The 25,145-nt window shown below is 37.5% G+C and overlaps 1 protein-coding gene across 7 annotated transcripts in view; it reads left to right on the top strand.

The window, feature by feature from the left end:
* ADGRL2 (adhesion G protein-coupled receptor L2) overlaps window positions 1–25,145 on the top strand; it is a 660,835-nt gene that overhangs the window by 422,189 nt on the left and 213,501 nt on the right. For 2 of the 7 annotated variants that reach the window (XM_066626597.1, XM_066626601.1), the window contains one exon: window positions 7,074–7,189. The exons of the other annotated variants lie outside the window; for them this stretch is intronic. The gene's annotated coding sequence lies outside the window, so the exon portion shown is untranslated. The remainder of the gene's footprint in view (window positions 1–7,073; window positions 7,190–25,145) is intronic. 7 annotated transcript variants of the gene reach the window in all.

Here is a 25,145-nt window from a genome sequence, read left to right as displayed (position 1 = left end):
TTCTCATTGATTTTGATTTAACTTACTTTCTGCCTTTGAAAAAAGTGTGCCAGTTAGGATGCTTCACACTCTGCCAATGCTTAAGACAAAGGCCATTCTGTTTAGGGGTGCCTAGAGGACTGAGAGCCCAATCCTAGGTATGTCTACTTGGAAGTAAGCCCCATTATAGTCAATGGGGCTTACTCCCAGGTTAGTGTGGATAGGATTGCACCCTCGGTTTTTGAGCAGATGTGCCTGGGTTTGTGGATTTAGGTTGAACCAGAAGTAATACAGGATTTGGACAGGGGGGTGTACTTATTCTCCTAGTAGTTTGTGGGGGGGGGGACGGGACACGGGGTCGGACAACAATGACAACTCCTTTCTTCTATGGAAAGGGAATGGGGGTGTTCCTTAGGAATCTAACTTCCCTTGAAAAAAGCCTCCAATGAAACCTTGCAAGTCTCATACTAGCAGCAGGAGCCATCTGGATTGTGTTACTGGAGCAAGCTTTTCTTCTCTTTCTTTGGTTTGTTCCAACATTCTTTGCTGTATGTGCAACTAGGCAGGTTCTCCTACTCTCCTTTTAGAGTAGGAAGTCTTGGGGTTGGTTTCATTCATTTGTCTGTGTGCATGTATGTAGCAGGCCACACCAATTGTGTGTGTCCTGTTTAAATTCAAGTTTGAGTCTGGAAGGAAAAGTTCCATCCTTGTAAATAATGACTTGTTGCACATTTATTTTTACTGAAGCACAAGGAAACAGGTAGCAGTAGTTCAGCATGGCTTCTGCAAGAGGCTTTCAGGTAGAATGACTAACAATCCTTCCCAGTGGTGGCCCAAGAAAAAGGCTAATTTCATTTTACTTGTAGAAATCTAGGGCCACCTGGAGACAATGTAAAGAAAGTGTGTGTGAGTAAGGTGTTGAAGAGATGCTTTTTTAAAGCCTTTGGATTTTTAACAATTTTTTTTTTTAAAAAATGTGTAACAGTATATTTTTACTGAGTAATATGAAGAGCGTATTTTGAAGAAGTCAGTGTAACCCAAGAAAAGTTTTTTTTTGGGGGGGGGGAGAGGGATTTCTTGTTTAGGAGAAGTTATTTTCTCTGAGCTTGAGGGCTTTCTTGTTTGAGAGAGGGAATTGAAAATTGCTTGTTAAAGTCTCAGTGAATCTTTTTTTTTTGCAATTAATGCCAGCATCTTGTAAATATAGTGGAATTTGAATACCATCCCTTTGGCAGAAAGTGAAGATATCTGTTCTTGAGCTTCAGGTGTGTGTTTTTCCTTAAGAAAATGTTCTTGTGGCTAAGAGAAAGAATTCTGCAGAACAAATGGTCTGTTGTTTGGTTTCTTCAGACACTCTGATTCCCTCCCTTTTGTTGCCTGCCACTAAAAGAGGTGCCACTGCACATCATTCTGCCCAAATTGTTTGAATTAATGCAAGTGTGAATTCTTACCGTTTGAAGGGGTCCATTAGCATATCAAAGGTTTCTTCCCTTTCAGCTCAATTGAGAAAACTTCAGCCTGTCTTCCATTTGCTTCCAAAGCAGAGGCCCAAAGGGCAGTGGGGAATTGTAAAGGGGTAAAAAGGGGAGGTGGATTTGGGTTATGTTTCTGAACTTTTACTGTTTTGTAATTATGCCAGCGAAGAACATAGTCTGCATGCTGCAGGGCCCTTGCAAACGGCCAAACAATTATATTCTATTGATTAATGGTTTGTTCTAAGAAAAAGGGTGACCTTTTTCATGGCAGCCACTGTTGCATAGTTTCTGGTATCTCCTATCTGTTCTATTAGTGGGATTTGCAAGGCTTTTTCTTCTGGACTCATGCTTTGGGTATGGCCTACACATTATTGCATTAGGGAGTCTGAATGGAAGAGAACTTCTAATTACTTCACAAAACAAATGAATCTTTGAAATAAAAGACCACTCATTTCCAAAACTTTGAAGCAAACACACATTTCTTCTGATACACAATGCTGGGACAATAGATCATTTTTTTTACATAGCTTTTGATACAGATTTTTAAACAGTATTTGAAACTTTCCCAGATTTTTGTTATGAGCTGTTTTCCAAAGAATAGCGAGGCTAATTAAAACTGCTTGCTGTACAATTAAAAAATATTTCCTTGATGAACATTTGTGTGGGAGCTTGACAATCAAGTCCTGTATCATTTTTGTTGTTGTTGTTGTTGTCGTCATCAGTGGAAGTAATGCAGTAAATAGTCCTAAAATAGCTGTGGTTAGGACTGGCCAGGTCAGTCTGGTTATAGAATATTCATCACTGCATTTTAAGTTAGTTTACATTGCTGTCACATTTTATGTGATTTTTGATTCATTAGCTATTAATGTTTTTTTTCTTTTCCTGTGTTTGCAAGGGAATATGATTCAGTCTACTCTTTCATTATCTTTGAAAATCAGTATTCGTAATCTGGCAGACCAGGAGGAGCAAAGCAGAATGCAGCAGTCCTTCAATAAGTTGGGCACTTTTCCAAACAGTAGATAGTTCATAGAGGGCTAAAGTTTAGTAGGTCTCATATTAGGCTAAACAAAAAGAACTCTTTCATCTCTAAGACCTCTAGGCTGAAAGTGGCTACTTTTTGATATCTTTTAAAGATAAAGCATATGTATGAGTTCTACAGATATGTACAGTACTGTATGTTATTTTATATGACTTTGATGGTTGATTTTTGGATGATAAAGTGCATTATGACAAAGAAAGGACTCCTAATGTTCAGAATAATTCCTCTAAGTTTAATTTTGCAAAGGAACTGGGCTGCATAGAAGAAAAGTGAATTATGCAGATTTGCTTTTTTCCACTTCTGCTATTTTGAAATGATCAAGAATAGTTCAGAATTCTGTTGATAGATATCTTTTAGCGATCTTGAAATTGCGTGCCATTACACTGAGGTAATTTTTAGCAGTTCATTTACCTCATTCCTATAGCAAGTACCTTTTGGTGGTATAAATGGAACATATTGACGTAATTGTCATTATGACACTTAAGTTGCTTTTAACTAGTCTGCTTTGAAGGCAGAGTGCTGTAAAGGAAGTGCATTATCCCTTTGAGCCATTAGAGAGAATGTAAAAATTGTCTTGGAAATGTTGCACTTCAGTTTAAATGGTGGCGATCTCAAAATTTGACAAACCTCTATGCTATAAAATGCCACAGAAGGAAGACTTCAACATTTCATAAGACAAAATTGGACCACTAAGACAGAAATTAATGTGCTACAGCAGTACTTCAGCTGCCATTTTCAGTCACAGTGGGTACTATATGTTGGCAACAGAAACTGAGCATAGATATTCAGATTGCTCTGGAGGCTAGTAGCTGGAGAAATCAGGATATTGAAACAACGTGGGGTAGAACAAACCAATTACTTCAGGTTTTGGCTTGAGAGATTCCAATAAACATTTGTTTTCTTTTGTCACATTTGGCTCTCCTGTTCATTAATAGGCCAACATCAAAGCAAGCAGCCAAACTTCCAAATGTTATGAAAACCAGTACAAAGATATAGATCTTGCATGTAGTTCTGGAAGTCTTAATTTAAGGCAAGCAGTTGGAGTTTTTATTGCAGCAATTTTCACAATCAGCAGAGACATTAACACCAGGCTTCTGGGTGTTTTCATTCCTTAAAATGAGCAAGAGGAGAGCATTAAAAAACAAAGTTTGCTTAGCGGTTAGTCCATAATTTGAACACTTGAGAAGCTGCCTCCGTGTTTCAATTGTCCTGAATAGTTTTCAGCATCATGTGTCAGGAATGGAAGTTACTAAGATGGTCCCTAAGTTCTGGTAAGAAAATCAGAAGTGGTACAGTATGTGCTTTAAAAGCAGTATATTCAAAACTGACGTTGTAGTCAATCCATTTGTAATGTTTTATTTGCTTTACATTACATATCTTTTAATTGACCAAGTGTATATACAGAAGAATTTGACAGGTATACAAATTTTTCCCTTTAGGATATATTGCACCTGCTGGCAATACATTTTGCATAACTATAATTGAGAGAAAAGTCCTTAATTAAATCTGGCATAGGTTGTCACTGAAAGGTCTGTTAGGTATTACAGACAGTTGTAAGCAGCAGATAGGGCATAGTTAAAATGGACATTTTTTTTGGTATACTTCATAGTTTGCAAAATGCTTGCTCCATTTCCAGTGGTAAACATTATGAATTTTCTGATAAAACAAAACTAATTGAGTGAGTTAGTACATTAATGTACTTTCTCTCTATAAGCTTTTTAAAATGAACATTTTTCTAATATAGTGGCATTTTGCATTTGAATTCATTTAAGTTTACAGATCGAATAAGAAGTTTAAGGTACTGATAATAACTTTACTAGATTAAAGATAAAAATTGAATTAATGTTGCATAATTGGCAAGAAGGGCAGTTTGGAACCATAGGCCATTCAGCTTATCTATGAGAGTATACGTGCGCTCTTAAGTGGAACCCGCTTAATCTCCCCCCCCAATTTTTGAATTTAATGCAACAAAAAGAATATAAATATTGCTGTAGTGACTGCAAGTGAAGACAAATGTGAAACAAAAAAAAACTGTTTTAAGATTGTACACGACACTCTTCGCAATCCCATTTTATAGTTACAGAAATCTGTAGCTGTCAAAAGGCAAATACATCTAGTTTTCAAGATTATTTAATAGTAGGAAGTGGCTTTTCCTGAGTGTGGTTTGGGATTGATATTTGCGGATTCAAACGGAAAAGCCCAGTTCTTTCAGATCTTTGTCTTTAGTAGTTAAGATCACTTCAACTTTGTCTTTATGAAAAGTACTAAATAAGCATCTTCTGTTGAAGCTTGTAATACATTAGTTTAGATGCATGGGCTTCATCACTTCCTGCAGCATGTTGTTTATTACTAGTGTCTGGTGCAGTTATTAAAAAAAAAGTGCAGTTCCTTAATGGGTACTAAACATGAGCCACAACTTGATAAATTTAAAAGCATCAGTTGGGTCTCTTAAGGAAAAATGTTCTTGATCAGATTTTTGAATTACAGCGCAGGCAAGGTTGTGGCTCATTATCTTAAACGGAGCATTTTATGGGCCTAAGAAGCAGTATATAATTTGCATGTGCCATTATTTTTCCTCCCTTGTGGTATTTGTCAGGCGTTAATGCTTCAACTGTAGAGAAGCCTGTTATTTTCCTCCCCAAAATTTTATTTAGAAAAGCATAATAACCAAGAACATTGCAGTCTGACTGAAGTAAATACAGAGCCCAACACCTGCAGGTAAAGTACAGCCTCTAGCAAAAAAAAAGAAGCAAAAAAGCTATTGATTGCTGTAGTGGCACAAAGCAAGCTTAAATACAATTTGTTTAATTACAACAAAAATGAAGTGTTATGAAGTAATGTTCTTCATCTTTGTAGAAGATTTTATGTGTTGTGTGCTGGTAAGTAAAATCCCATCACGGTTGTATAATTTTGTTCAATTATCAGAGCAGCTAAGAGGGAAAAATCAATTTGCACTGAAAACCACAGAAATGAGATTAACTTGTTAAGCAGCAACTTGCTACAGTGTCTGAATTGTCGAGCATTATCAAAAGTTGTCATGTTTAGTGCACTATGAACTAGTGCCCCCCATCCAAGTATAGTATGTAACTTTACTTCCATCTCTCTGCTGTAGCAGCCTTCCTTTTTCACCATGCAGAAGAACTAGTAGATAAGTAACCCAATACTGCATGAACTTTTTGAAGCAAATGGAAAGCTACATTCTGGCTGTAGTACTATACATACTTACCTGGTAGTAACAGCCCAATCCTATGCATGTTTACTCAGAAGTAAGTCCCATTAGAGTCATTGGGGCTTACTCTCAGAAAGTGGATAGATTGGGCTATTAGTCTGGTTGAATTCAGTGGAGCTGAGTAGTCATGCCAAAGACTGTACTGTAAGCATTTATTTGCGGGATGTGGTGTCTTCAACCATCTTTGTGTATCTATATATCTGGCATGTTTTTGTAATGGATAAAATGTTCAGGTATTTTAGGCAAAAGATAAAAAGTAACTTACTTTTCAGAGTGGCTCTAATATGTTCACGTCTGTACTGTAGAAAACCTGAACTCATCACTTAACAGCCTACTACCGCTTTTAAATGAAAGAAATATATGTATATATGATTGAAAGAATGGCAGAAGAGATCTTTTTCTGGTGTTTTTGAAATACGTTTGTAGGCTCTATGTCTGTAGTAGTATAGCCTGAAAATACTACCTATGCGTCCAGTATAGGAAACAAGATTTTTTATGTTTCTACCGAACACCTGCTTTTGGGCAGTTTCCTGAGGCACGTAAAATCATCTCTAAAACTGTCTTGGCTACAAGAGGCAAGCAACATAACAATTTAAATCCTGTGGGCCATTTGTAGGTCACAAAGTCATCACACTAGAATTTCTGAATAAAGTGGCTGAAAAGAGAAGACAAATGCCACTTTGAATGGAGATGTTTAAACCAGACCTCTGCCTCAGGGTAAAATTTAGGTCTGTTTTAGCCCGGATGTAATGTCTCCCTCTACAGAGCACAGAATTAATCATGGCTTGACAACAGAACGTGCGCTGAGGGGAGAAAAGGGACCTCTTGTTGGCTGACAGCCTAGAAGGGGGACATTATCAACATTAAAATACACTCAGGTATTTAAATCATTGCATGTTGGTGCTGTAATGCACTTAGGGCTGCTTCTTGCGGTATGTTTCTTGTTTGGGTACAGATACAGAAGGACAGAACATCATGCACCTATTCTATTAATTATATTGGATGCCTGCCTTTATGGATGACATGCAGCACTTTCCTTCAGGAGACTTGAAAGGGGTGATGAGGAAAGGATCAGGCCTCTGCTTGTGAGGATTTTGAAGGGACAAGCCATGTATTATACATTCACACACACTTCTTAAGTGAAGAGATACACCTGTGTTTTATTCAGGTAGCCAACTGCAAATCCCTTTGTAAGAAATGGCTGCCAGACAACTCTTTTCAGATATCTGTTACGTGCTACATTTTAAAAACATCAGTGGCACTAAATATGGCCTTTGTGTCTTCAAACGTTTTGTTAAAGCTAGTACTTTTAACAAACAGGATGCTTAACATTGCTGTTTATTTTCTCCAGAGAATGATGGAGAATGGCTTGTGCAAGACACCAAGGGTGGAATGCAAATCCGGTTGTCAATTCACTAGATGACACTGCCTCACAATTTTTCATACCAAGACTGGTAAAGCCTGTGGGTAAATATTGAGTCTCCACAAAAATCTCTTTGAAAACAAACCACAATCTTTTAAAGTTCTAATTAATGTATAGCATCTATATTATCATTATAACTAACTGGCATTTGTGGTAAAAGGACACTTTTCTGTCTAATTGTATACTGTATATTGCTTTCTATATATTAATCAGTAATATTTCTCTCTTTTTTTGTCCATTAACAATTGGAACTTGATGGTGAGTTTGCACTGCCTAAACAGTGCAAGCTGTCATACATCCATCTCTTGATACTTGCTACCTCTCACTTAATTTTGTGTAGAATGACTGTTACAGATTGCCTTTTGCTTTTTCTTTCCATGAAGTTGCTGGTGTTCACAAAAATGTGAGGTTTGAGGCCTAGTAACACAGTGATTTACTAGAAATATTGGTCTACAAACTCTCTAGCGCTTTTAATATTTTTGGTCCTGTTCCGCGAATTAATGCTTTGTATTTCGAGTGTGAAATTAATCATTCTGCACAAAGGAGACTTATATCCTAGTGTTTTGATATTGGATTTCTACCCTTTTTATTTTTGTTTTTTTCAAATGAACACAATAGGATAAAGTAATTATCACCGTCTGTATCATTCCTGAGCTGTAAAGTTAATTTTGAACAAACAAATTTTAGCTGTATGTGTTTAATTCGGCAATGCATAATACTATTTTTCCATAACTTGCCATCTACTATGTTTGGAGATCTTTTACCAGTGGATTTGTTTCTCTGATGCAAAACTGAGCCATATATTTATATGAATTTTATACTTTCTTTGAACTGTTTTTGTGTCCGCTGTAGTTATTTCAAATCAATCAACACCTTGGAATGATTATTACTCTGCATCAAGATAGGATAATTTTTTACCTTCCATTACTGCCAAAATTGTTATTTGCTGCTAAGAAGGTGGTGTGATCTTATTTTAGATTCTGAGATTTTTTTCCTCCTTTGTTGCTGATTGAATATATGGAGTTTTAAAATTGATGCTTGGATTGGAATGGAATTTGGACTGAGGGGGGCAACTTAATTTGAAACAGGGCTTCCCTATGGGCTAAGTCTGGAAAGAAGTAATTCTAGGGCCTAGCCTTAGAACACATAAAGCCATAATATTGCCTTTGAGCAGGTGCACAGAGTCCATTAGGTTTCTTACTAATCATAGTTGCCCCCTGTTAGCCATAGGTTACCTGGTATAGGGTAACTTTTGGCCAGGGTTGGGCTCCTGCACACCCTTTGTAAAATATTAAAAACCAGATGTAAAGTATGCAAGAAGAAACAAACACAAGGTAGCACTTTTCCTCGTAGTTCAAGAATTTCTGTTGCATACTTCCACTCATTCGCAGTGAATTCCATAAGAGTGAGAGTGGTGTGGGTTTTAAGGAATTAAACATGAAGTTGATTCTGCCAAGCGAGTTCAGGTACTGCTTTTGCATGTTGGGTGGCATCTTTTTTTTTTTTTTAATGGCCTGCTCATGACTCAGGTTTCATGATGGAACATGACTGTTGATCTGACTCAGCCTTTGTCTCAGCCACCTTGTCATAGCTTGATGCAAACATCCTGTATTGTTGCCTGGGTTGAATTGGAGGATTTTGATTCAGAAAACAAGTAATGATACAGAGTCTCTTGATATATAGATAAATAAAATGGCTCCACCATCATTCCCCTCTCCCTAGTTACACCTGAGTAACAAACATTGTTACACTGTGGATCACTTTCTGTAGTACAGAGGGCTCAGTTATAGTTGTGCCTTCATTTTAATGCTGATGAAATATTTCTTATTGACTGACAAGGTCTAATTTTTCTTTGTGCTGGGTGCAGGTGCGTATCTGGACTAGATTGATGTCTTTTGAAATCAGTGCAGCTACAATGTATGTGGAAGGAGTAATGCAGTTCTAGTTTGTCTGGTGTATTAAAGTTAATCTTCCTCAGTTGCAGAAATAAGAGGTTGAAAATAAACTGTTGTAGATTGACAACATGCAATGGAAAGGAAATAACTCGAGTTCCTACCGAGAAATTGGTTCATTTCTGTTTTGTCTGATTTTGCAAGAGAAAATGAAATTGTCCAGTTTTTGTCCCCAACGAATAAAGCCTTTCAAAATTTTCCTATTCAGGATGTTCAGTTTATGAACTGCGAATGCTTTTGGTCCCCTCCCATCATTATTACCTAGGTCTTCAGTATGATGTTATTTGATTATTGAACAAAACCTGCTAATGACAGATTGTAGATTTGACCACTAGAGGCTTTCCTGTAGCAGAAAAAAGCTTAAATGTTTTGTGTGTGCGCTCACGCGCGTGAGATGCTCATTATGTAAAAACATTGTGACTGTTTTGTTAACAAAGGGTCCTTTTCTAATATACTTCAGCCATTTGATCTTTAAATATCTTTTAAAGTTATCTCTTATTTTTAAAGGTAAATTGCATTGTTTCACCCCACATAGTACAGTCACTATAGCATGTATGTAGTGTATTACATTGCCATCTGTGTTGAATTTTGGTCCTATCTTTGTAATTTACGAGTTTACTAAAGCCCCTAAGGGTGAAATATTCAGGTTTTATAGGTTCGGAAGTGAACTTTAGAGAGAGACAGAAAGTGGCTTGCCCAGCTTATAGAAGGAATTTATAACAAGGGGGGGGGTAATTAAACTTGGATGTATCAGATCAAACTTGAATTCACAGTGTATTAGACCATGCATCCTATTCATGGTCATCAAATCATTAAGGACAATGTATGTGTATATTTATTGATTTATTTTATAACCCAGTTTCAAATTAAACATCAAAGCGACTTGCAACACACATTGCTGAAGTATGTTTACCTGTTGCATTGTATTATTCTTGCAAAGTAAAATATACAGCAAGAGTCTCTTAAGCAAGAGAGTTGACTCTTATAGAATGGTAACCATAGCTGTTTACTTCCACAAAAGTAAAAATGCCATTCCAACTTTCTAAGACTCGAACAGTCAGTTTGATTTAGTTAGTCCACTCAGCCCATATTACTTGTACTCAGCTTGTACTTTTGGTGCGGTTCATCTGAATCTTTATTCAGTGTAGGTTCATCTTTTTTCTGGAGACATTAATTACAAAATACACATTAAAAAGAAAATCTCAAGATGAAAGTGTTTTGTGTCTGCAGCAGTGAAACTATTTTCTTAGAATCAAAATCAATGTTAGTTGTTAGTTTCTTAGATACTATTTTCTTAGAATCAAAAAGAAAAATGGATATTAAACTACTGGGATTTTTTTTTCTAAGATATCATTCACGTTATGTATTTGTTTTTCTTAAAATACTCACATTTGTGTTCAGTGTAATTGATACTAAATGTTGAGGTAGAGAGTTAATCCCAAACGGAATTGGTTTTGGTTTAGGTGGCAAAGGGACATAAAACAGAGCCATAGTGCTGTGTTTGTTTATTTTGGATAAGGAGATGATTTAGGCTGGAAGTGATGACTTGTTTTGGGTGGTCCATCCATTTGAGGATGGTTTGGTGTTGGTTTTCCTTTCAGTGTAAGATCCTTCATGCAACTTTGGAAAAAGAAAAGCTTTTGCATCTTGGTATGCTGAAAACTGAAGCTGCTTGCTTAACAGTTTTGAAGGACAAAGATAGCTCAGTAGAGCCAACAGAAAAATTTAGACTACCTTACCCAGTATCCACACAGGTTACTTTTTGGGGGGGGAGGGAGGGAAGCTATTTTTGGAATTTCTTTTGAATGGTGACCATTTGTTTGGTTTCTTGTGCTGAATTTTTCATTTTCCTCATACTTTTGCCAACCCTTCTTATTACCTGCAGAGGGAGCTTGTATATGAGATAATCAGAATAATCGTGGCATTTAAGGACTGAAATTGGTTTTCTGTATAAATACAATTTCAGTTTATTGCAGTAGTCCCTGTCACACTTGCCCAGAGTAAAAATGCTTTTGCATTTAAAGTGTACTTTGAGCAAGACTTACATCGCTGATAGTAGTTGGTAAACACTTGCAAATTTAATAGGCAAAAAAGGTAATTGGATGTTAAAATGGCATTACCTCTACTTCAGATGTAATGCTGATTCTTCCACTTTTCATGTTCTGCTTTTGAAACAGGGTAATTTTATTTTCAGTACTGGTAACGTCTGTACAGAAGTATTAGAAAAACTGTAAGTTGTCTTTGGGAATCGGAACATAAGAAAATTATTAACTGCATAAATTTGTTCCTTGACTTAAGAAAAACAAATTAAAAAAAAAAAGTTCAGACTTTTATTCATCTGTAAGTTAGTGGTCTGTTTAGTGGAAAACAATAAATGGATGTTCTTTTTCTTTTCTTTTTTGCTAGGTCTTTTTAGTTAGGTTGGTTACAGTACAGATACAAAGTTAACGCTTTAATTTCTATACTTTCATAATTAAAAATCACCAACACTATAACTGACAAGTTAGTATAAAGGTACTTAAACAGGACATCCGCAGATAAACCTTTAGAGCCTAGAATTTAACCTGTTAGACAGAAAAAAAGGGTTGACTGTCTAAGACTATGGCAGAAATAGTAATATTAGATTATGAGTTTATAAATAAACCAATACAGCCTCCCAATACTTCTAATTTACTTGCATTTGGTCATGTAGCTATTCCAAGGTACAATGTAGCTTTTCATGATAAGAATGAAAAAGTTTTTTTATTGTTTTCTGTCATATTTTAGAATTTAAATTATGCATTTCCCGATGTTGAAGCCATATGATCTTTCACAAGACAGAAGAGATATCAGTACAAAAAATTAAATGTGACCTACTGTCTTGCTTGCTGAGTAAGGCAGATAATGGAGATGGTATTGTAATAAATGCTGTTTAACACTGGAAAACAGTGATGCTCTTTTCATTTTTGGGAGTTCAGGAAGTTTGCTTGTCATTTGCTATGATGCTAATATAAGGCATGATGCATAGTTGCACCTTCCATAAAACAGAAACAGCACTTAGCAAGATGTTCACTTGCAATAAATTATCCTAGAAAATTGATTTGAAAGCTGATTTTTCTATCTGTTTATCACAGTGCTGAAAACTTAAAAAAATGTGTCCATATGCTGGAGAAATGCAATCTTACTGTATTTTGGATTATCATTTCAAATACCCAAGAAAGGTTTACCGGTGCTGCAAAAGTACATCGTCTTGGTGCCGATTCATTATTTATATTGACTAATCCTTGCTAATGTGAAAAATCAGCTTGTTATTGTAACACCAAATGGCCCTTTAAGTAGGGAAACAGTTAAGTAGATCTCCTGTAATAGGTTGTTGTCTAATAAAGAGATTTATGGTATTGGCAAGAGGTATTGTACAGGACTTACCCTTTCACAGCATGTTCATATGTTATCGTGCAACTTGGTACCACATTGACGTGGAGAATTTTTGTCACAGGGTAAGAATATTAACCACAGCAATTACACTCCAATAGGATTAAGGCAGTAAGTCTTATTGGAAATATAGAAATTCTTCTGTACAGACTTTGATTGAGCTGCAGGGGTGATTTTTTCTCTGATGGACAGGTGGATAGATGTTCCTTATTTAATAATAAATATTATTAAAGGTTATCATGGAATAAACCTTTTGCATGAAACTTTCTTCTCTTGCAGTTGAATATAGGGAACTGTTAGTTCCAGATAAATGTTCTACCAAGTGGTTAGGATGCGAACTCCCCCCCCTTTTTTAAAACCAATGTGAATTAGTGAACGTAATACATGTTTTACAGAACTCATCCTTTGGGGTTTGTGGCAAAATCTGTCTCATGAAGAATACTACTGCATCTTCCATCCCACCCTTGCATGTATGAGAAACAACCACAACCCACTTGTAGTTCAGCCTGTTTTAGAAGGCGATTTCTGAGAGCCCTGCTCAACATGGGAAAGTGTTTCCTGAACAAATTAGATACAAGAATGTCAATATTAATAGTTTTGGCTCATGAGTGTTTATAATAGGAAGAGTAAGGTTTAGTTTTGCAACTTTCTGTTTTGAATGGAAAGCAACAACATTTTTCAAATATTGTAGATTTGTCAAAAAGTTCATGGCTTGGATCCTAACTGCCATATGCAGAACTCAGTTGGTGAAATGATGTCCCAATTCCACTCTCCCCAAATCCCTATGTCCTATGAAACTTCCTAATGTTTGGAGGACCTTCCAGAATGGTGTGGTGTTACGTGGCAAGGAGAAGGTTGTGGTTTGAGGGGGGAGGTCAGTGGAAATTGGGGCCCCTTTTGGCTAAGGGAAGATTATTTCCACTGGTGCTAGGCTAGTTGGCAACCTTCAGTCTCGAAAGACTGTGGTATCGCGCTCTGAATGGTGGTTCTGGAACAGCGTCTAGTGTGGCTGAAAAGGCCGATTCGGGAGTGACAATCCCTTCCACACTGGGAGCAAGTGCAAGTGCAGTCTGAATGCTGTTCAATTCAGACCAGTGTCATGTTGCTGTTATGTTTGGTAGGACAAATTAAGTGGTTATTTTATCCATTATCTCTTTGCTTTGATGTTTTATATCTGTCTATATAATCTTTTACAGCACAATCCTAGGCACTTCTGTTCAGAAGTAAATCTCTCTGAATTTAGTGGTACACTTCCAGGAAAGTGTATATAGGATTGCAGCCGTAGTCATTTCTTAATCTTATAAGTGCATTTCCTACATAAAACTACTTTATAAACCATGAAAGCTGCATGTAAGATCTGTGTTCTCTGAAATATACATTTTTTTCATTTTTATATTAAAGCAAGACCTTGTGTTATTGGATGTATCCCTTTGTTGAGCCAATTGTCCACTGTAAATACCTGCATACCTTGGAGACTTCCTTGTCTGGTATATATAGTCTCAGAGCCCAATCCTGTGCATGTCTACTCAGAAATAAATCCCATTAGAGTCAATGGGGCTTACTCCAGGAAAGTGTGGATAGGATTGGGCTGTCAGTCCTTTAAGATTGTCTAAGAGTGTGCTCTTGTCTATACCCTCTGCATACAAATACTAGGCCATGAGGAAGGATGTTCTTAGTAGTTTTCTTATGATTGTGGGATGTCCCCTTTCCAAAATCTGAGCGTTTTCCAGAACTTCCATGTTCATACTAGCTTTTAACTGCTAGGGTTAAGTAGTCCTAATTTTTTGGTAGTAGTACCTATAATCTATTTTGTTTTGTTTTGTTATTATTCATTGTATTCCTTTGGTTTGGGAACAGTGTTTTGTTTTTTAAAAGTATGATTTCCTGCTCTAGAGCTTTGGATGGAGTAAATTTAAGTAATTGTTAATAATTGAAAATCTCCAGTGCTAGAAGTAAGTCTGATTAATAAATATTAGGTGGCATGCAATAGCTAAATAAGACAGCTAGAGTACAAATTCGATGGCCCAGGTTCAGAAATCATTTTTGCAAAAATATGCTGCATCCAAAGTGTTCCTCATGCAGAATGAAAAATCTCTAGCAGAAGTAGTCAGATGTACCCGAATGTCTTTATCTGTGATTCAGTGTGGATAACTAGAATGGGGGAACAGAATCACTGTTCTCACAGTATTTCTATTGCGCTAGATTGTGCATACGCAAGATGTGATACATACAGAAGCAGATGTGTTCTGTCAAAGGGCATGAATCACAATTCCTTCCTGCCTCTTTGCTCTGCTTGTGGTGGAATCCTGAGCAGTGCACTGTTCCATTACAGTGGCTGGGGATGCATATAGCAGCAGCAGCAGAGTTTGGGGAAATACATCCCAGTTCTCTGTTTGCAGACACACTGTTGTGCCATGACAGGTGTGTAGCTGAATAACAGAAAAGGCAGTATTCATAAATTGTATCAAGTTACAGTCTTGTATTGGCAAGTTCTTTTCTTTTCAAATACACTACTTGCTTTATAATGTTGCTGATGAATGTCACACACTGACTGCTAGCAATAGTAAATCATGCCTGTTCGAAGTTCATAATGGTAAAAGTCTATCCCAGGGGTGTCAGACATAAGGCCCAGGGGCCGGATGAGGCCCCCGGAAGCTTTTTATCCAGCCCTCAGGCTTTCAGCTGCTGAGCAGTGCTGAGGTGTTACTGCTGAAAAACAGCAGCCCACATGAAAATTGGGCTTTCCCTTTTCCCTGGAAATATGATCAAGATTTGTGTATTTTCTCTTCTGTCATTTGCAGTTAATGAGAACAAAGTGCTAATTTCTGGCCATGAGCTGCTTAATGATGTCACTTTCTGATTAATTACATCACTTCCGGCCCTCAGCAGGCCTCCTGAATGCTAACAGGCCCTCTGTATGAAATGAGTTTTGATACCCCTGGTCTATCCTGTTTTGAAAACATTTAAATGATCAACTGCTACTTTCTCCTATAAGACAGTAATTAGTATATCTCCACCATATTGGAGCATCACCCAGTTTAGACTTCCAAAACTCTTGTTTATAGTAAGAGTTACCTTGAAAACCATAAACATATTTTGAGAAAAAAACCATCTAAGTATATGTTATTTGGATTGTAAGCTCCCTTGTAATTTATATATGTCCGAAGTACAAGGTTTTCATAGAGATGCAGAGGACAAATGGTCTATAATTCAAGCAAACAGACTGTGTGCATGTTTAGTCAAAATTACATCTCAGTTTATTCCATAGATTACTCCCAGGAAGTATGCATAGGATTGGGGCTGCCATCCTATCAATACTTATCTGGGAATAAGCCTCATTGATTATAATCGGACTTCTGAGTAGACAAGATTAGACTCTGCACTTGACACTTTTGACTCTTGTCAAAAATAAAGCTATTATAAAAAGCTTTGTGCTGCTTTTACAAAGTACTAATTACAAACATCTCAAGAAGTATAAAGAAATTTAAAAGTCATTATGTGTAGATATGGATTACTTTCACAAGCTCCTAGAAACTGCTTGTAAATATAGTTTTAGACCCCCTTCCCCCCCAAAAAGCCATGAGGCTCTCAAAGTCTGGGTTATAAGCAGCTTGGAAGGTCAGCAAGTAAGGCTGGGTAAGACCCCTATCTGAAGTCCTGGAGCACTGCCAGATGTGTAGCTCAGTACAATACTGCCTATTTGGACAACTTGTCTTACTCCAGGAATTCTAAAGTGTAGGTTGCAAATAGTTGTAATATGGGAGAAAGGTTGTGTAAATGTATATATTACGTTTTGGGGATCACCGTAACTTAAAGTTTGAGGATCCCTGGCACAAGAGATGGATGTTTTGCAACAACTTTAATCAATAGTTGTCTTATAAATACAAGTTTATTGGGTTTATTTTTTGTGAGATCTAAAGCATTAGATCCTTTAAATCCACAAAATCTTACATTCTAGTAAATGATTTTTAGAATGGAAATGCTGGTATATGAGAAAAAAAAAGATCTATGGCAGTTGTAGAGTTTGCATGTCATTAACCATGTTTTATTGGTCTGTTCACACAGTCCTATAAATATCTGCTCATTGAGTTCAGTGGAGCTTACTCCCTGAAAAGTGTGTATGGTGTTGAAGCTTAAGTGTGTCTGTCGGACTGCTTTTAGAGAATGAGCTATGTTATCTGAGATGAGGAGCTCCAGTTTTTAGGCTTTTTGTTGCTTGTGTGCTTGCCATGGTCTGACCTGGATTTGTGTGTGTTTGTGTATAAGGGAGATGGCAGTCTGTGTGCGAGCCTGCGCTGCAGCCTTTTTGCTGGCCCTGTTCATTTCAAATGATGATGCCCCACTAGCGAGTCATGGTGGGAAAGCGTTTAGAGAGAAGTGATTTTTTTAATTTCTTTTTGGAGGTTGTGTTTGGGAGTTTCTTTTCTACCCTTGACTGTGGTTATGACTAATAAAAACTTTTACTATTTGGCAAATGGAATGTAAGTGACCAGGAGCTATTGGTTGAGGAATGAAATATCTGCAGCACAGACTACATCAAAGCAGTGGAGCCTTTGAAATATACCTGTGGATGGAAATTTTTCATTTTAACTTGTCAGCTGCACAGAATACAAATCTCTCTGCTGCACATCGAGGTATTTTGTTAACAACATTTTCCCTAACATACTCTGTCAAGATTGTGATGCTTGCAGTGAGGTTGGCATAACGGTGCTTTATTAGTGAGTTATGAACATTTTATACTTTTATCTTATTAGCTGTGTGCTAATTAGATGTATTTCTCTCCTCCAAAATACCATTCAGTTTATATGAATGTTTTTATACCTTAATGTTATGGCTTATGTATTCTTGTCATAATTTCTCATGTGTGTAATGTTTTCTGCACTGCTAATGATGCTCGGAATAATACCGCTTCTTCACATTGAAATAGTTCATCACCACTTTCTCAGAGTTAAATTTCCTGGCTTTACAGTGTGCAGTGATGATGGGGGGGGGGGAAGTTCAGCACAGCAATGGACTAAAAGTCATAAATAATTGCCATTTTGTACTGAACGTAGCGGAAAGTGGTTTGAGTATGGCACTGATTAAACTCAAGTAGAAATGAATTAATTTTTACAATGTTTTCACAATTAGTTTGACAGTATTAAAGACTGGAGAGTTCATGAGTGAACACCAATTTGGTTTTTTATAGCAGTTTCATATTCAGATCTTATGGTTTTTTATATACAATTACCAGTAGGTATTTGTCTTACTTAAAAATATTTTTAAAAAATGAAAATTCAAAAGTTATTTGAGTTCGGTATTAAATGAGTGATATAAGGAGTGGCCTTACTGCCCCCACCCTCTTTATAAATAATAAAAATTGATTTCCGTTTCCTCAGGTAAACAGTTTAGTAATAGGCTCAATAACATTAATTCTGAGTTTCCGCATAAATATTCACTTCCATAGCAGCAAAACATCTGTGTATTTGTGTAACTTATGTTTTTATAATGCAATACCATTTGCTATGTATGGAAAACTGTGATCTCTCCTTCTGTGCACACAGCAAATCAGGTGGTTTTGTGCTTACAGTAGAACAGTGATATAATTTGAATGTTATTAATGAAGGAAATGCAAAAATAATGATGCCCAACATTTAGAAAAGTTTAATGCCTGTGACAGCCACTTCATGAAAGTGAAATGATTACTTGAGAGAACACAGAGTTGTGAGAGTGACTTCTAGATGAAGACACCAGAAGTTGAAGGGTGTTTAAAAAAAAATCACAGTCAAAGAGTCAAAATTTCAATTTTAATGAAGACATTTCAGAGAATAGACAGGTTGAACAAGACGTTTTAGTTCTTCATAGTTTATTCAATCTGCCCAAAGGTAATAAAAGTGTTTGAAAATGAATTGCAAATTGCAAATGATTTTTTCTTTCTTACCCCCCCCCCCCAAGTGGTTCTTAGTCTTTCCCCCTTTAAATCTGTCTGGGCTTGTTGATATTTGCTTTACATTTTGTGGTTTGAGTGAGAAAGGATGCATAGCTTTATGGCTGAAGATCATTTTTGGAATCCCAGTGGCATACCCAAAACAGAGATGAAAACTTCAGAATGACATAAGAATCTTATTTAATGAGGAAACAAAATTATGAAGGTACACAATTTTTTAAACAACATACCTAGTATATGACTTCCTTCACCCTGTTTCATTGAGTATTCGCTGTACTTAGTTAATGTAGTTATAGCAATGGCTGAGAGCCAAAGCATTAGCTAACTAGTTTTGGACCATGGGTTGCTCTGGGCTTGAATTAGTTTACAAAGGGAAATGATTAGAAAGTAAAGGAACTTTCAAACATTATCTATTTAAAGACTAAAGATCCAAAATCACCTGGGCTTATCCAACTCCAGTGCACATTAAGCACACTAAAATAGCTCTTTGTACTGCATTGAAGCAAATCTTCATGAAGTGAAGATCAAGCAAATATATTCGTAGTTACTATAAGAAATATTCAAGTTGTGAGTGAATTATCATTTATTACCAGGCCAACTACTTCATGTGGTGCTTTCAATTGAATATACTTGACGTACTGAATATACGATGTGGGTTGTAGCCTAAGAAAGTTAATCATGGCTAAGTATCACTGAAATCAAGGAGACAAGTTGGTTGTGACTTAATTTAAATCCAATTAATTACCGTAGGACTTCTGACTTTTTTTCGGCTACAACTCCGTTGTGTATTTTCACTTTTGAGTTAGCTTCATTCTTTTGCACTTCTTTTATGATTGGGTTAGCCTCCCCCATTCCACACATACTCATCCACTAAAATCCCACCCAAATATTCAAACAGGAGAGATGGGTGATAATGGGTGATAAAAAACCACTAGTAGTTTTTTATTTTAAAAATTTCTTTCTGGTTGTATAAACTTTTATTGCACGTGGATCTAATTAAAAAAAATAATCAGGTGAGGATAACCCATCCCATTCCAGTGTGCACTGTGATGTACTCAACATATTTCTGTGCACTTGAAATGATTCTTTGGTTCAGATGGTTTCTGCTTTCAAAGTTGGCAGCAACTACTCTGTGGTTCCAGGAATTAATACTCCAGCTGGAACAACACTACTGGCATTCCCAGCATTTGTTGAAGAGGTATTCTTTGCAAAGCCCTGTTCTATGCTGCCCATGATATGTGAGAGATTTTCATATTATGAATGCTGTCCTATTTTTTTTAATGATTGTCACGGTCCCATTACTAATAACTGTTTGTTGTTAGTTATGTGAGTATTCTTCAGTAAGAATTAACAGCACTGGTAATGTTTCCACAGGACTATAACTACTTCCCAAAATAATTTTATATATTTTTACCAGTTGTTTTCATTCAGAAAAAGATCCTGAAATTAAAAACTCTAAAACTGTAGTAGTGTAACTACATTGCCAAACTTATTGAAGGAAGATGATACAACATTATCCCTGTGTTTCTTTCATATTAAATGTAGTATCTTTGTCTTGGTCAGTGTTGGATGAGAATAGTCTTGTGTGCATATCTCACTTATGGCTCTGAAAGAGATTTGGTACATAGACCTCTCAAAAGTGAAGGTTTATCATTGTATGATTCAGTCCTAGTCAGTGTGCCATCTGCAGGAAAGGCAGTTGAGAAAAGAACAACTTCTTGGGATTTGTTTAGACACCAAGCTGCTACTGCTTGTTTGCACACTGTTGTGCAAACCCTCTTACTTTAACCCAATCCTAACCAACTTTCCAGCACCAATGCAACTGGGCAAATCGGGTGTGTGCTGCATTCTGCAATGGGGGGTCAAAGTGTGCCATCTGCAGTGTGCCATCTGCAGTGTGCCATCTGCAGGATGTGTGCCATCTGCAGTGTGCCATCTGCAGGAAAGGCAGTTGAGAAAAGAACAACTTCTTGGGATTTGTTTAGACACCAAGCTGCTACTGCTTGTTTGCACACTGTTGTGCAAACCCTCTTACTTTAACCCAATCCTAACCAACTTTCCAGCACCAATGCAACTGGGCAAATCGGGTGTGTGCTGCATTCTGCAATGGGGGGAAGAGTCATGGAATCCTCTTCAATGTAAGGGAATGTTAATTGTCTTACCTTGGGACTGCATTGCTGCTGCACCAGTGCTGGAACATTGGTTAGAATTGGACTGTTAAGTGCTTGTATCCAATATGCTCAAATATTGCTTAAGCGTAAGAGAATATCAATTTATTTTTGCCCTTGGTTATATTGTAACGTAAATTAAGTAGTCTTACCCAACAATCAGATTATCATTGGCAGTAGATACGCTATTTGTGAACTCATTTGCAGTGAGCTGATATGGACTAATTCACCTAAATGGTGTACTTGCCACCAACATTGATTTACACTTGGTTAGAGCTTCTATAGTGTGACTTTGGCTTGACTCTATTTTCCTGTTGATTCAGATCTTGTGTCCATTCTGGTGGTGCCAACTCCCAAATAAATGTGGCTTTTATGTGGTGCAGGTTCTTAGCAAGCAGGTTCTATTATTACTGCAGTCATGTTGAGTCCTGGTTTTATGGGAGTGATTTTAGAGCATGATTCTGAGGTAGTTAATGGTAGCAGTGACTTATCCATTAGAAATGAAACCAATTGGTAGTGTATACTGTGTTATTTTCCTCTATACTGCTAGTATAGAGGAGCATCTTTAATCACAGGAGATGAGAGTATTGTTAAGGAAGTTATAGAATCATAACAGTTGGAAGGGACCCACAAAATCATCTGTTTCAACAGGAACCCTGCCTGTAACAGGAAATTCTCCTAGAGCATCTCCAGCATCATGCCTGTCAAGCCTTTGCTGGAAGAACTCCAGTAAGGGAGAATCCACCACCTCTTTTGTGTACAGTACATAATCAGAAAATGGTTGCGTATCCACATTGAGATAAAGGACGTTCTCCTTGTCTCATCAACTTGGTTTTAAGTTGCACTAAAAACCTTTGCAATTTTAACTTTTTAGTCAAGAACCTGGAGGCACAATAATAGTCTTCTTGTTTAAAAGGTTCATATTTCTAAACTTGGTAGAAGATCCTTGCCGCATTTTTATTCTTCTGGAACATTTCTAGTTTCTTTCCAATGTTCTTAAAAAGTAATCATTGAATAGTGTTTTTCCAGTCAACTTGACAAATTGGTGCTTTGGTCTTCAGTGAAGGATGACATTACTACTTCTCCCCTACAAGAATCTGTTCAACCCCATTTGATTTAGCTGCATCCCAACTGCAGATAAAAAAAAAATAACATGCTTATAATTGTGGCTAATGTAGTAGAGTTTAAACTTCAAAATATGTGGCAAAAATCCTTGAACGAATTAGGCAATTTTTTGGTTTATGTGCTCAGAAGTGACTAATGGCTCAATCCTATCCAGGCCTTTTGCTGACAGAACTTGTACTTGCAGAAGGCCCAGGCCACTGACACATAGACCACCAGTGTGAATGACAGGTGACCGCGTAGATCCAAGTAGTCTCATTGGGGACCATGACAAGTAAAAAATTATTTTACTTACCTCTCTATTGCCTCATAGTCCCTGGCTGGTGCAAAGCATGCAGTGGAGTCTGTGCTGATGTCGGTGCACACTACTGGTTGACCGATCAAGCTGGTTAGATACTTGCTGATTTGATATTGGACGGAATGGGAATCCATTGAGAAGATTGTTATTGATCTCTACAAGATAAATAATTTTTTTCCAGTTGAATGGAACATTGCCAGTGTATTTACATAGCTAAAACGAACAGTTTAGCTGTAAGTATTTATATATGTACCTAGGAAGGTTAGCTTGCATACAATTTCAAAGCTGAAACAAGGTGAAAAATCAAGTTGATACTGTACAAATATTGGCACCTACATGATTAGATTGCTTAGTGCTGCCTGTATGTATAACATTTTAGAAACTGCAATTTAAAAGGTCAAAGTGACTTTTGTTTATGGAAAGACATCTGTGAGAACAAAAAGGTTGAATGTATGTCCCTTTAAATCCATAGAAGCATGCCTGTCTGAATGGTACCCTTTGGCTCCAATATTCACAATTATTTTTTCCAGTTCACTTTTATTATAGGAGAGGATAGATTCTCACGTATAAAGGGGTATGTGCTTAGAATCGCCTTCCCTGTTGAAGAGGGAAATCCATAAATGCAAGATCTTCATGAATTCACCCATTTGCTTGTGAAGCTCTGAGAAGGAGGAAAATTCTCCCCTTAGAGAAACTGAAATCCTCTTTGTAGTTTCACCATTATGCTTTGTGCATTATACAACTGGTCTTTATTTATATAGGTAAGCTTTTGGAAGCTGAGGTAGATATTTTTTTCCTCCTGTTTTATGCTGTTATGGGGAAAAAAAGGAAATTTTATTTACAAGGTGAATTCCTGTTCCTGGTAGAAGGAGGGCATTCCAAACATTCTGGGAAGCCCCTCATGGCAGTTAGAGGTAGGGTCCATTTCTCTAGGATATGTCACTGAGCTGGAAAAAAAAACAACAATCAACCTTCTGCCGGAATTCCACCTTCATTGTTTTAAGCTTTAAACTTGAAAAGCGAGTTCCAAAAATGAACCTGTATTCTTGACTTTTTTTTTTGTGCTTGCATAGAAAATGGTGGGTGGCATTCCCTTCCAGCCAACGTCCTTTCCCTTCATGTAGTAGGACCAGACTGAAGAAACGGTCAGTCCCGCGTGGAGGAGAGCCGTTAACAGTCAGCCCTACCTCTAATTGCCACAAGGGGCTTCCCAGAATGTTTGGAATGCCCTTCCTCTGCCAGGGAACTACAGTTTGTTAGAAGAAACTGTGTGTAAGCTGTTGTTCTTTTTAGAGCTGATGCTTTATAATGTATTTTATGGTGGTTCCTCTCAAACAATGTGGAGAATTGGAGTTTAAATTAAACAAAATGAATGAGTAAATGTCCTGGGAAGCTGCAAAAAGCTGATGTGTGAGTGATGCTTCAGTGAAGGAGGAACTCGTGCATCTTTTTCTCTCTACAGTCAGTTGTGAGGAGTTCTCATATTGCAAACTGCACATCTTGTCCTGGAAGGGATGTCAACGTTTGGCCTTCTCATATTACTTGGAAATGCCAAGAAACTCAGATCATTTGCAAATTATTTTCTATCACTTTTCAGAATATTTGAAGTTATTATAAGTTATAGTAAGTTCTCTTTATATGTGAAAATGCAAGGTGCGAATTCGCTTATCTGCAAGGGGCAAAATTGCTACCTTCTTCGTTATTTGCACCTCGTTATCTGCTATACAGAGACCTTCTGGAGGCTGCTTGGATCTTCAGAGCAGCACCTGCGACCAGTGCAGATCCCTTTAAAATGGCTGATGGAAGTTTCAGCTGATTTTAAAGGGGTCTGTGCTGGTTGCAGATCCCTGAAGGTCCCTGCCGCCTCTGGAAGGTCTCTGCAGCATTCAGAGATATTTTGGCTCTTCCTGCTACACTTTCCTGGCTTCTTGAGGGTATCTGCTGAATTCTTCTGAAGGTACCTTTTCCCTCCCCCAGGTACTCCTTGTACCTAACCCCATTGATTCCATAGGATCCCATAGGATTGATGGTTTGTTATCTGCAAATTCGCTATCCACAAGAGTTTCCAGGAACGGAACCCTAATGGATAATGAGAACTGACTCTACCTAGAGCATATGCAACTTATCAGTGTTTATAGCGACTTGGTTTTAAGAGTTAGGGATGCAACAGAAGTGTTTTAGTCATGGGCCTGATTTTCATCCGCAGACCTGACCATTTATTTGTTGTGTTTAGTTAGTAAGAAATAATAGGAAAACTTAAAAAGTAACATTTAGAATTTAACTTTGCTCAGGTTAGTCCCTTTATTGTATACTCTTGAGGTCATTGTGATATGCTGTTGGCTGTTGGCATGTTAGCTGTAAACTTTGAATAAATATGTAGAGCAGGGGTTTTGGCAGCCAGGCCACATCTTCTCTCTGACACTATGTTGAAAAAGAGGGGCCGTGAAAAAGAGAACTAATTTGCATTTAAAATTTGAATAAATTAACATAAACGACTATATTAGGGCATGATCTTAACCCACTTTCCAGCTCCGACATAAGGGCGACGCAGCTCTGAGGTCAGGAACAAACATTCCCTTACTTTGAGGAGGCGTCCATGAGTGTCACCCAACTGTAGGATACAGCACCTGTCCCATTAGCACCGCTATGCCAGTGCCAGAAAGTGGGTTAGGATTTGGGCCTTAGAGATGGAACTTATATTAATGAATGAAGGTCTCGCAATAGCTCAAGGCCTATAAAAGGTCTTGCACGAAGCAAGGCTGGTCTTTCCTTCACTACTGCTGCTGCTTTACAGATGTGAAACAGCAAGCAGTGGAGGGAGCCCTCATCCGCAGCTCTTGCAAGGGTCGAACAGTCGCTGTCACACTGAGAATAGTCACGTTGGGCCAGCTAAGGCTCCGACAAGTCTCTGGAGGGCCAGAGGCTCATTGGAGACTGGGGCTTCCCTGCGGGACAGATTGGGGATCCTTGAGGGCTGCAAATGGCGCCTGGGCCAGAGTTTGAGCACCCCTGATATAGAGTATTAATCGTACTTGGGATGGAAAGTCTAAGGAAAAAAATTATCAATTTAGGTCATGATGTGTTGACTGGACTCTTGACCACATGTGTATTTTAAAAATAGAT

Source organism: Tiliqua scincoides, chromosome 4, assembly GCF_035046505.1.
Source record: "Tiliqua scincoides isolate rTilSci1 chromosome 4, rTilSci1.hap2, whole genome shotgun sequence".
NCBI lineage: Eukaryota > Metazoa > Chordata > Lepidosauria > Squamata > Scincidae > Tiliqua > Tiliqua scincoides.
The sequence above is the reverse complement of the archived record's forward strand: the minus strand, read 5'-3'. Positions and strand labels throughout refer to the sequence as shown.